Raw genomic sequence first — 13,513 nt, forward strand, 5'->3', positions numbered from 1 at the left:
TGATAAAATCTTAAAATTGGGGCTTGCTTGCTGCAGGTCCACAACCTCTTCATTTGGGGTATTTGGGCCCCATCCTATCATGGAAAACATATTTTCTAGATTTACCACAAAACTTAGTTTCTCAAAGTTACTTCCTTTTATCAGAGTATGGCAGAATAATCTACACTTACACATGCAAAATCCCACTGATCAATAGCCAGTTTCTTGCACATTTGTCTGATCATCAATGACACAAATTGAAAGACTTGCAACAATTCTTAAGATTACCCTCATAATGAAAACGGACATACCTGATGTTGGTGTGGCCGACAACAAGTAATTCATTCTCTGAATCAGCACTGCATTCATTCTCATCTTGGTGCACCTTTATCATCACAGCTGATTTTGGTTGTGCTTTTCGTACATTCCTGGCCTTCTTTTTATCCTTGATTCTTTTACCCTTGCCCCTAGCTCTGGCTTCAGTTTGACTCTCTGAGGACGCTTGCTTGGTCTTCAGGTCAGGTTGCGAGAACAGGACAGGTCCTCGTGGAGGTGAACCTGAGGATGAAGTTACATGAGGAAAACAAAGTGTTTATAGCATTTGCCTGATTGACCTCAAGGGGAAAGATACAAAAAAAAATATATGGCATTGAGTGAATGCAGCAATGTTAGTAGAGCACATCACTTAAGTTTGAGGAAAATTAAACAATCTGTTCAAGTTATGAATGCTTTAAGTTTCAGTGCCACTATCACTGTAAAAGAAGACTACAACAGTTCCTGATGTCACTACAGGATGATATAATGAAAAATGTATAAAGATAAATTTCATAACTTTCACTTTTAATGAAAAGTACATATTTCCTTGACTTGTTAATGACATATTGCAGATGATAATTCCCCCTCCTCCGCTCTTTCATGTTGTAGAAGAATTATAAAATGCTGAATTCCCATCACATTTTCTTTATATGTGATCATGAATCACAACACCAACAAAAAGTCTCACATTCTGATTTTACATGAGGACTCCAAATACTGTATACGCTGAATATTTCACGAGATTTTTATTTTCACGAATTTTGCGAGTCAGGTGCTATTTGCGAAATTAAAGACACGCAAAAATAATGACTCTGATCTCGATAAGAAAGTGACGAACACTCATACATTTCCCCATTCAGTGCAGTACTGCATGATTGCGAATTTAACCACTTGCGAAATTGTCCGGAAGTCTTTATTCGCGAAAATTTAGATTCGCTATTACAGTATCTATATGGCGTATACAATAGGTGAAATGGGTCGACCCAGTCTATCTTGGATTTTCATATTTGCTGAAAGAGCAATTCTTCTTCTACATTACTTTAAAGTTTGGGATCATAAAATGAAAGGGAAATTGTGTTTTTAGCAGTTTTACTAGAAAACTTGGTTGTAGAAATGTGTAGTGAGGTATGTTTTCATATAGGACCCTTTTCTTTCTTAAAAATCCTTTTCAGATTCTTCACTTCCAACTCTTAATAGCTTTTGAAAGGATGATGCTACTGCATTGAAAGTTGGAATTAGTAATAGATGGAATGTGATAATGGAGTGTTTTTAACATCAGCTTAATCTGATAATTCCTTCATTGTTGCTGGTAAGGTGTTAACATCCTGTTGGCTTGTTTGTTTGTTTTTTTGTATCCCATTATTATTCAATGCACAGCTAGCATGGCTTGATAAGAATTAGGGCTTGGAAAAAAAAACAAAAAACTTTAGAGCCTCTTTTCTCCGTACACACTTTTCCAGAGTGTGTGCTTTCTTTCCAATATCAACTGTAGACAGGTTTTAAATAGGAGAGTCCATTTGAATTGAGTTATACATCAGTTCAAAGGTGCATGGTCCCAGTGTTTTTAATAGTCAAATAAGTACGTGGGCGCACAGCGCAAGTTTCCTATAAAGACCTATGCTATCGACTCCTCATTAGCGCTTATGCTGTGGCTCACTTTCCCTGAGTCCGAAGAAGTCCGATTCACTGCAGTCAGTGGTCGGATCACAGTTCAGCTCATGATTCGGCTGAGGGGGATGACAGCTTTAGCAAACTTCTTTTGCGATGTCATAATAACAAGCAAATATGCACCCACCCTGGCATTACTACAGACTGCGCGATGCGCAGAGAAGACAACAAAGGCAACGTTACTAAGCAACACCTACTCACTTTACTCTTGATGACAGCTAAACTTCGGTTATCTTCGTATAAATGCTAACGGTGATCGGCAGTATCATCAACAGTGCCCTCTACACTACCAGGACTATGCACCTTTAAAGCTTAATATCGGCTCTTTCCTAATCTACCCTTAATTAAAAATCCATGTTTGGCAACTTTTTGTTGGTTGTATGATGCACCGTCATATCATTGTTCTGCAGTGACAATACACACAGTTGTAGTCTTCTCATCCAGCAATGGCAGCACCAAAGCTTTAAAATTTAATAAGTTTCAAACAAATTGTCAATTTTCCTCACTCTTCACTGATGTGTTTTACTCATATTGGCTCATGCACTCAATCCACATATCATGTATGTCAACATGATCATTCCCAACAAGGATGGCGAGAGAGACTCAATGTCAGGCTAAACATATACTCTAAAACACGATATATTCCCGGCATGAAAATGTCGCGAATTAGAGCCGACAGCCATTCCCACAGCATGAAATTTTCACGAATTGCCACTGGCATCCAATGCATACTGTGTAGGCAAGAACTTTTGCGTGCATTTTAATTTTGCGAATGTTGGCGCTCACGAAAATCGCGAAATTAAAATGCACGCGAACATTCCTCGTTTTACAGTATGTGCTATTTTTCATGAAGATACCTTAGCATTCCCAAGATATTGAGGAAAAAGAAAAATTTTAGCATTTTCTCCTGACCTTTGACTGCATGGCCTAAAACTTTCCCTAGATAATCTTAATTTGATTACACATACACAGAAAAATGACGATAAAATATTCAGGCACTACAGATTATAGGGGAAATTGTGCAATTTAAGCATTTGACCTTGACCTAAGACGTAAGACCTGAGTGTGTGCACCAAAGAGTTAACAGGCATAGCTTCAGCCACCGTATACATAAAATATGCAAAGTTTCATTTGGATACTTCAAATGAAATGGTTCAGTTCATTGGCATAAAGTTAGACTGCAGCATCAACTCCCAACTTACATCTTAGACCAGTATCTTCCTCCACTGCCTCCATGACAGCACGAACACCTCTGACAATTTTATCCAGCTGTTCATTCTTGGTCAGGCTCCTGTCAGAAGAAAGATGAAGATGGGCATCATACAATGTATTTGATATTGACTACAGGGGAGTCCCGTTATAACGAGATCAGATACAAGAATCCGCTTATAACGAGATAAATCGTCCGGTCCCAAATAAATTTGCGTATTAGCCTATGGAGATTTGGAGTTCTGGTTATTGCGAGATCATTTTTGGGCCTAAGAACAAAGAAAAACAAAGACAAACAAAGACAAACAAAGACAAATTTGTGCGGATATAACGACAACTTCTTTTTTTTTTTTAAATGAACTAAACAATGGGCAAAATCACGCACCATTTCAAAACCAGAAAATGTTACTTCACCGTGAATAATTGTCTGAATTACTGTTGCGTGCAAGCAGAGACTAACATCTGCTAGTGCCAAACAGAACGCAATCAAGGTGACGCGCCGCAAGTTCATAAAGTCTCTTTCAGAGGGCCATGAAGAAACAGCATTGGAATATTTAGAAGCTATAGCCTTCGCTATTGATGCCTAAATGTTATCACAAAAGCTACAATTCGAATTGATATTCTTTAATGGCTAAGACATGAAAAAACTAGAAATGTCGCTACGGCGACTGGTATGCCTCCGCCATAAAGCATGGTTCTCCTAATAGGTCTATAGTACAATGTCTTGACAATGTGTGATTACAGTTTCACACAATTGGCAAAATATTAAAATGACAGGTTTGCCACAAATGTGCTGAATGTTCACTTTCCTAGAACTAGGTTCAATTGGATGAATGATTAGAACGTCAGAGTGCAGGTATTTGGGGAACTGATGATTTTTACTTGACTTTTGACTCTTTTATAAGTTTATGCATTGAGTAATTTTCAAGGTATTGAGAAAAAGTATAATTTCAGTATCAAATGGTAAAATAGTATTATCTAAACCTGGCCTTTGACCTCACAGTTCCAAAGAGAATCACTGTTAGGTAGAACAAGCATAAATATGTAAGTTTAATGATGATACCTTGAGTTACTTTCGAGATATGGAGGAAAAAGTGCAATTTAGCACTTTCACTTGACCTTTGACCTTTTGACCTTTGACCTTTTGGCAAGAAACTTCCCCACAGAATATATATTGGGTAATACATGCATACATCAAGTTTTTAAAAAAAAATCCTTCAGGCATTGCATAAATATAAGGAAAGTACAGTTAAACTCGCATAAGTCGATCTTCTCGGGACTGAGCAAAACACATCGACTTAGGCGATTTTCGACTTGTGCGTAAGTCGAAAAAAAATCGACTTACAGTTACACCACACGTTGTACATGTATAATGTACATGTATGTTGTCTACTCTGGAGATGAGAGCTGGAGCGGTGTGCCCGATATTTGCCGTTCAGCAAGACACTTTATCCACATTGATGCAGGCCAGGGCTCCACACTAATTTTATATTTTGGTGGCCCGATTGGGCCACCAAAGTGATTGATTTTTATATTTTGGTGGCCCGTAAAAAAAAAACCAAGCAAAACTAAATCGGTCCTACTAAACATAGAAAAATAAATATTAAGTATTACTGAAGTGGTACAGGACGGTACCCACGTCTAAAATAAATGGACAGAAAATTTAATTATCTTATACCGTTATTCTGAGTTCTAAGATTTAGCAAATAGGCTTATAGATTATTATTGAATTGATGCCTATATAGGTGGTCAAAATTTACGTTTGAAATGAAAGAGTGGGAGCATTTGCAGACATTTGTAAACATCCGACATTTGTTTTAGCATCGTAAAGAGCCGAAAGTTACCGTTATTTATTTCTGATTGTAAAAGCAATCATCCATCATTTACAAGTATTTTAACACCTTCCGGAGCCAAATGTTACCGTTAATCATTTTCAAATGTAAAAACAAGCAACCGACATTCATTCTAGGATCTAACGGAGCTGAATATCATCCTTATTCATTTCCTAACGCAAAATCAAATATCTGACATTAATTTCAGCACCGTACGGAACTGAATCTTACCATTATTTATTTCCAAAAGTATAAGCAAACATCCGACATTTATTATAGTATTATACGCAGTCGAATATTACCGTTATTCATTTCCAAAATTAAGAGCAAACAACTAACATTTATTCTAGCATCTTATGGAGCCGATTGTTACTGCTGTTCATTTCCAAAATTAAGAGCAAACATCTAACATTATTTCAGCATCTTATGGAGCCGATTGTTACCGCTGTTCATTTCCAAAACTGAAGGCAAACATCCGGCTTTTTTGGTGGCCCGGCGTGCGTTTTTGGTGACCTCGGTCGCAAATCAACCATTCGTGAAATCGTGATTCGATTCGCGAAAAGACTCCGCTAAATATAAGGCATAGATTGCTACACTCGGCAGGGGCTACGTCGTCCTTTCACCAGGTCTCGTTACAAAACCAAAATCTCGCGTGACTTCTTGCGTTATAGTACCTATCAACGAATCATCGACTTGTGCGATTATTCGACATATGCGACGTCGACTTAGGCAAGTTTAACTGTAGTGATATTTTGAGGAGTTGACCTTGACCTTTGACCCCCTGACCTTTGACCCATGACCCTCAACTTCCCCAGACAAGAGACCCGGGGGTCACGCGCTCACCTGAGTATCGCAATTTCACCTTCCATGCATTCTTGCACACTCTTACCTGAGAACATTGGAAACTTAGGTCTGCATATGGATCCCCCCCCCCCCAACTCCAGGGTGGGGGGGGGGGGGGGGGGAGGGCAGGCAGCCCTGGATCTGCAATGAACAAACTTGGAACTAAAGTCATCAATGTACAAACTCATGGTATTAACTTTGCTTTATCATTTCTGGTTCTAGAGTAGAAGATTTTAAATATTCCTGAATGTGGGGGGGGGGGGGGGGTGAGCCCCCTAGGGGGCCCCCTAGGGGCCCCCAAGAGGGACATGGTGCCCATTTGAAGGAATTGAGAGTCTATCCCCCTAGGGATGCTACCTGCTAAGTTTGGTCAAAATTCATCATGAGGTTTTCAAGAAGATAAACATGTACAATTCAGGCTCCATTACAACTGTAGGACTTCTCCCCATCTCCTCTCCTGGGTCCAAAGGGGGGGGGGGGGGGGGGGGGGCACCCCTGATTCCGCCAACCCCATGAACAAACTTGAAACTACAGCCATCAATGTACTAACTCATAGTATTATCTAAGCCCTATCACTTCTGGTTCTAGAGAAGATTTTAAAGATTCCTTGATTTTAGGGGGTTTGGGCCCCCTGGGGCCCCCCAGGTGGGCCATGGTGCCCATTTGAACAAATTGAGATCCTATCCCCCTAGGGATGCTACCTACCAAGTTTGGTGAAAATCAGACAGGGTGATCTCAAAGTGAAGATGAAAATGTACAATTTACGCCCCATTAGGACCCCTCCTCACCCCCCTCCCCTGGGTCCCAAGGGGGGCACCCCTGATTCCCCCATGAACAAACCTGAAACTACAGTCATCAATGTACTTACTCATAGTATCAACTAAACCCTATCACTTCTGGTTCTAGAGAAGAAGATTTTTAAAGATTACTTAATTTTAGGTGGGCTATGGTGCCCATTTGAACAAACTGAGATCCTATCCCCCTAGGGATGCTACCGGCCAAGTTTGGTGAAAATCGGTCATGGGGTTCTCAAGAAGAAGATGAAAATGTAAAAAGTTTACGCACGACGCACGCCGGACGAAGAGCGATCGCAATAGCTCACTTGAGCCTTCGGCTCAGGTGAGCTAATAATCACTGCCCATCGGTACATGCATATATACTAAGTTCCATGAAGATACCTTGAACCATTTGCGAGATATGGAGAAAAACATGAAATTTTAACCTTTTTTTTCCACAAAATAATCTGTGACCTTTGACCCCGTGACCCTAAAATCCAAACGAAGTATTATCCCCCTAGGATATACCCTCATACCAAGTTTGATGTACAGTTGTAAAACCACCACACGGTTCTTGAGATATCAACAAAACCAAACGGGACGGACGTACGGACGGACGTACGACCTGAAAACATAATGCCTCCGGCCACTTCGTTGGCGGAGGCATAAAAAGGTGTACATGTATTTTTGTATCCGAAATGTTAAGCTAACCTTTCCAAAGATACGTAACGGGAGTATCTAACTGTGAGTGGTGAACGCAGCGAATGGTAAGTTTTGGGAGATATTTTGAACATGTTCGAAAATTCTTTGTGATAAAAAAAAAAACTGGTTGTAAAAATGAAAACAATCCACATTTATATGAAGGCAGACTTGCCCTTAACTATTTTACCCAATATCCATACAAAGCTATCCTAATAAAATGCAATGGGCCACAACTTTTAGTAGGATTGCTTTGTTTTACCATGTTTATTGGATATTCCAGTCATTTCAAAACTGATTTTCATCAAATAAACTTTCAATTCCCCTTAGAATTGTATGCTCTTTCACATTTCAGAGTGGTTTCTAAATATCTTGCAAACCATTAAAAGCTGAATCCTCACCTCAACCAGTACTATATCATCCCTTTAAGAAGATTAATGATAATTTTAAGCACAAATCATGCAGTGAGCACTATTATCAAAATAGGAATACAAGATGTGTTGAATATATCTAAACTGTAGAATGCACAATGTTTTTGAGGTTAATCTACATGTGCATATTTTGACATCTTGCACATCTACGTATGATAGAGGTAACACATACCAAATTTTAGGTCAATTGCACAAAAAATGAAAGAGTAGCTCAAGCCACAATATTTCCCACGATTTTTATGAAAATTCGCCATGACCATGGTAATGCATTACTCCATACAGATGAAAAAGGTGTCTTGAATATCTACCTATGACAGTGGTCACTTATGCCAAATTCTAGGTCAATGGCTCAAAAATGAGAGAGAAGTTCGAGCCACAAGACTTTGCAACGGACAAACAGAATGACTGCCAGCCTGCCCGACCATCCTACTGCACGGCCACCCGATCTCTGAGTGAGTCCTTTCAACCTCCATACACGCTATGTGTGGGTGGGGGATTTAACTACTTAGAAAAAAACAAACAAACAAAAACACTTGACCTTTTCAGTGATCGCAAGGCACAGACTCCTTATCTGACCCATTTAATTCACTGACAAATTACGGTATGTGTACATTTTGGTATGCATCACCAAACAATTCAAACAACAGCATATCGTCGCTGGGGCAACAAGACCTCATATTCTACAAAATGTCAAATGTTCAGGAGAGCCAAAAAAACATGGCAGCCAAAACACTATAGCGAATGGGATAGCCCTTCCTTTGACATGCCGCGGTGGCTTCATTTTTGGGGTAAGACAGTTTGGATTTGGACAGGACATCACTTAATTGATTATTTGACCATTAACCCGAAAAAGTCATTTTGACCAAAATTTCAGATACCAGGTCTTGTCACCCTAGCGACGATATATAACTCTGCATTTCTTTACCTGAATAATCACAGGTGTATACTGACCTTTTGGTTATGGCAACCTTACATAGAGGACAAGGAGCTGAAGATTTTCTTGAACTCTGAAGGAGGGCAAGAACGCAGAAGCTGAAAATTGAGGTAAAAAAAAAAGAGCAAACAAAAATAGCATGTCACAATATAAATATGAAACAGTTTTCAATTTTCATTACATTAATACATTATGATGATACACATCATACTCATATACAGATGATATGACACATAATGAAGATCTTACATCTGTTTTCATCAATATTCTGTTTTCAACGGTGCAGAAGACAAAGGCATTATGTGACAATACTGAATTGCACATGGTACATTAAAATAATCAGTTGCATACAAGGTACTACATCAATTTATTCCCACAAAGCAAAAGAACACTTTTTATTATCATTAAAATATGGATAAGTATGTGCAGCAACATCTTCATAACAAAGAGTTAAGGGGTTTGACTCACTTGCAAAATTGGTGATCACATTTTGTGCAAACAGGATCTTGAAGCAAGTCGAGGCTATAGAATTGAATAAATGCTTGAAAGTTGAAACAGGCATTTGCTGTTACACGACAAACATATAATCCATTTAGATATGTAGATGGATAGATACGTGTATTGGCTTACTGTACGAGCTGAAATTTTCGTGATGCTTTTATTTTCGCGAATTTCGCGAATCGCCTTTGAACCGCGAAAATAACAATGTGCAAATAATAAGTTCAGTTAGACTCTCACAACTGCGAAATTAACAACACGTGAAAATGTCCTCCAAGTAGCAAATTCGCGAAAATATCTGTACGCGAAAATTTCAGCTCGTACAGTATTGAATCAGAACAAGAATGATACTTAGCAGCCCTGAGGCTGAATTGCATGCCACTGATGTAAGTGTACAAACAATACACAGGATACAATACAATCATTCTTCACATTAAACAACAACAACAACAAAACCCCAATATGAGCCTCATTACAATATATGTTTACTACAAATACAACTCTATTTCAAAGTATGATTTTACATCAAAAACTAATCACACTATATATTGTACGTAAATGCGCCAAAGGAGTCCCATATAATGTAACTGAAAAGTAAATCAACTGATTTGGAATACAAATACAAATTGTTTATACAGTTGAACCTCTCGTATCCGGACAAGTAGGGACCGGGGCTCATCCGGATAAGGGATTTGGCCGGATACGGGAGACTCAATGCTTTATGCATGTACATATAATTTACCATGTACTGATGTAGCCCATTTTAGTACCACATGTAGTAATGTGTATACTGCAACCTTTTCATTGTTACACTCAGTAACAGACCCCAAAATAGAGGTTCGTGTTTGCAAGAATGAAATCATTTTCTTTTATAAATTCTTGGGATGATTTACCTAAATAATTATTAAGAAATGTATCAAGTACATGTAATTCATGTGTGTTTGTGTAGGAGTTCTCAAGGAGTTGGGAATCCCCCTTTCCTCCCGTAATTATTATTAAAAAAAATAAATCACGGCGAGATTGCGTCCGTATAATAGAGAGATCCGGATAAAGGGAGGCCGGATAAGAGAGGTTCAACTGTACATATTCGTACAAAGGCAATCCCCCCCCCCCCCCCCCACTTAATACTGGTTAGTGATAAGGTTAGAGTAAAGATTAGGGTTAGGATTAGGATTAGGTTTGGGAGTAGGATTAGGGACAGGGGAAGGGTCTGGGGAAATTGCCCAGGGGGTATTTGCCCTAGACCCATACTATAATCATACATGTATGTTTTTCCTCCTGTACCTGATAATTGAAATGCCTTTACACAAACATGACCAGGAATGCCAACCTTGCTGACAGCATTGCAGTATTTTCAAGGCAGAAAAGGCCTTTGTATCTTTACTTTTCCTGCAGTAGACATGTGTAGCAATTATACAATTTAGGAAAACAGTATTTTCCATGAAACCTGGAGTTTTTCGGCAAAAAAAAGAGAGAACAAAATACTACAAAAAGTAACAGTTAGCATCTCTGCATGACTTTGCATTACAAACTGTGAAAAAAGGCTCTCATGAAATCAGGAGCAAACGGCTTATTGTTATGTTCATCTGTGTGTGTGTGTGTGTGTGTGTGTGTGTAATCATTTGATATAGAGCATTGACCATTTGAAAAGTTCCAAAAGAAGAAACCAAACTTATTCAAACTGTCACTTTTGTTCATGCACTTAAGACCATTATATTATAAATTTGTTTGGTCTTGATCAACAAAGTAAAAGCTCTAATGCTAAGTGGTCAGTTTTGTATGGGAGATCTAAATCTTGTTTGTCTTTTGTTCTAAACAAGCTTACGCAATGTTAACTCCACATGAGTCAAAATTGCAGGAGCTGAAAATTGCCTTACTTGAATTCAAGGCGTAAATAAGCCCACATTTGTCCACATCCATGCATATACGAAATATTTTGGCCGAGTTGAAATTGCAGATAATTGAACTTTATGCGTGACACAAACGAAGATGTTCAATTAGGAAGATATGACCAATCAGCTCACATCTCACATCACAAAATGGGGCTCATATGACATTATGCATTTGAATTTACACTTACAACATTAATTAAAGTCAGCAACCCAAATATGACCTCTGACCCTACATACATTGTAGTACGGAAAACTGAGGGCAGCAGCACCAAAAACAACAGGGGTCTAGAGCTGACCATCATATGACCGAGTACAAAATTTCAACAACATCTGTCACAAAACGCCACTTGTATGGCACACACAAGACACCCACCAAAATTGTACCTTACACCATAATTATAAAGATCAGAACACTGGGGGCAGCATTACAATGTATCAGAAACAATATAGTGGCCTAAATTTCACCATCAAGCAGTTTTGCATTTTGACAAATACCCATCAAGAAATGTGCTTTGGAATGAAGAGCACACAGAAGAAATATACATGGTGGCTGCGCTTAATCTCGTACAAGACGAAACATTGGGGGCAGCATTACCAAAAATCACAGGGGGCTCAGATTGACTATGACAAACCTCTCATTTGAGAAGTCCAGCAAAGTGCAGACAAGAGATCTTAGAAAATCAATCATTTTGTGTTTCAAGATCAAACAAGTGAGAATGCTACCACCATAAGTAACAGGAGGCTAGATTTTTATTCTATAGGATACACACTTCCACATCAAATTTGAAGCCCCACAGGCCCCACACAAGACATATTGAATAATATGACCCTTGACCCTATAAACAGTGGAACAATGAGGGCAACTTCATTAAAAACAATACAGGGACTAAGTTCCACCATGATGCACCTCCATGCAAGTTTAGAAGAAAATCATTAAAGAAATGTGCATGATACGGTGTAGAGCACACACAAGAAATATAAGAAGGTGGCTACCTTTGACCCTGTAAAAGGCCAAACATGGAGAGCAGCATAAACAAAAATTATATGTGTTCAGATTTGACTATAAAGTAGTTTCCACTTACCAAATTGAGCATTCGAGGTTTTTCTGCATAAGCCCAATGCTGTCTGTGACTTTTTTCAGCAATGTATCATTCATTGTTCCTCCTCCCTAAATCAGATACCGGTAATGAGGGAAATGACTCATATATATCATACAACATATGGCAAGACTGTAGTCGCGACACACAAGCGAGTACAATGCTAACCAGATCACTTTGCACGTGGGCAATACAGTCAGACCGCTGCACGTATGCTAATGAGCCGATCCGGAAAGATTTATTCAGCACTCTCGTTGACAATCTTTACCTTCAAAAGGTGTCTTGTCGTGCGAGATTTTGCGAGAGTTTGACAGGGCTATGGTTTTCACAGTGTAGCTACTTGCACATACATTCATCATGGCTACAAGTCACGGTAAATTGTTCTCCAGACTTTGATCTTTATTTTGATACTAAATTTGCGTATAATATCGGTTCTTATCATGACGATATAATCAGTTGAATTTGCATAAATTTTACCTGCTTTTCACAGAAGATTTTGTCGTCTAAAGTTCGTTTTTGGTTCCTGACCGGATTAAGAAACTGTTGTTTCTGATTTTGGCTTTTTCGTAGAGAGGAAACTTAGATGCTCATCATATATTGGAGTCAAGGAGACGCAAGCATGATTTATACTAGTTTTTCCGTTTTGAAATGTCTGTAAAATTCACTCCTAAGCTGGAAGTATGCTCCATACAAAGTGTACAGTGGCACGAAAGAGCTCTCTCATTGGACAGTGCTTGCATTCATCGCGCGCTGTATCACTACTTCTAGATTCTGTCCAAAACACGGAAATCTACACGCGTGTCTATGCAAGCATGCGCTATGCACGCACGTGGCATGAAACCGTAGCAGCGTAATGACATAATGCAAGCACTGAATGTAAGCGCTGTCCAATGAGAGAGCTTACTCTTGAGATCGCACGGTTTCAAGCTGACCAGCCCTGACATCGATGTATATTTTACTGGTTCCTGACCGGATTAAGCAACAAATTGTCAAGATATTTTCATGGATACAAAGATTAAGAGATGGACTACCAAGTACTGTATACGCTATATATTTCGCGGGGGTTTTATTTTCGCGAATTTCGCGAGTCGGGAGCTATTCGCGAATTTAACAACACGCGAAAATATTACCTTCCAAAATGAATCCCTTGCCTTGATGATACGAAAATTTCAGTACTAGCAGTATACCATGTCATGGCTTACCGAACATACTTTCAGTACTGTACTGGCTAAGCTTGTTTACGTACATATAGCATGTCCACGTCTACTTTACGAATACTGTAGAGAGCCAATCCATTATCGCAAGGGGACCACTCGTCAGAAATCTAGCGCGATGGACTT

At 39.0% G+C, this 13,513-nt stretch overlaps 1 pseudogene; it reads right to left on the reverse strand.

The window, feature by feature from the left end:
• Positions 1 to 13,513, reverse strand: part of LOC139737535 (uncharacterized) — a 50,517-nt pseudogene that overhangs the window by 33,115 nt on the left and 3,889 nt on the right.

Source organism: Diadema antillarum, unplaced genomic scaffold (assembly GCF_040938485.1).
Source record: "Diadema antillarum isolate AM-2024a unplaced genomic scaffold, OU_Dant_1.0 seq00000695_RagTag, whole genome shotgun sequence".
Taxonomy (NCBI): Eukaryota; Metazoa; Echinodermata; class Echinoidea; order Diadematoida; family Diadematidae; genus Diadema; species Diadema antillarum.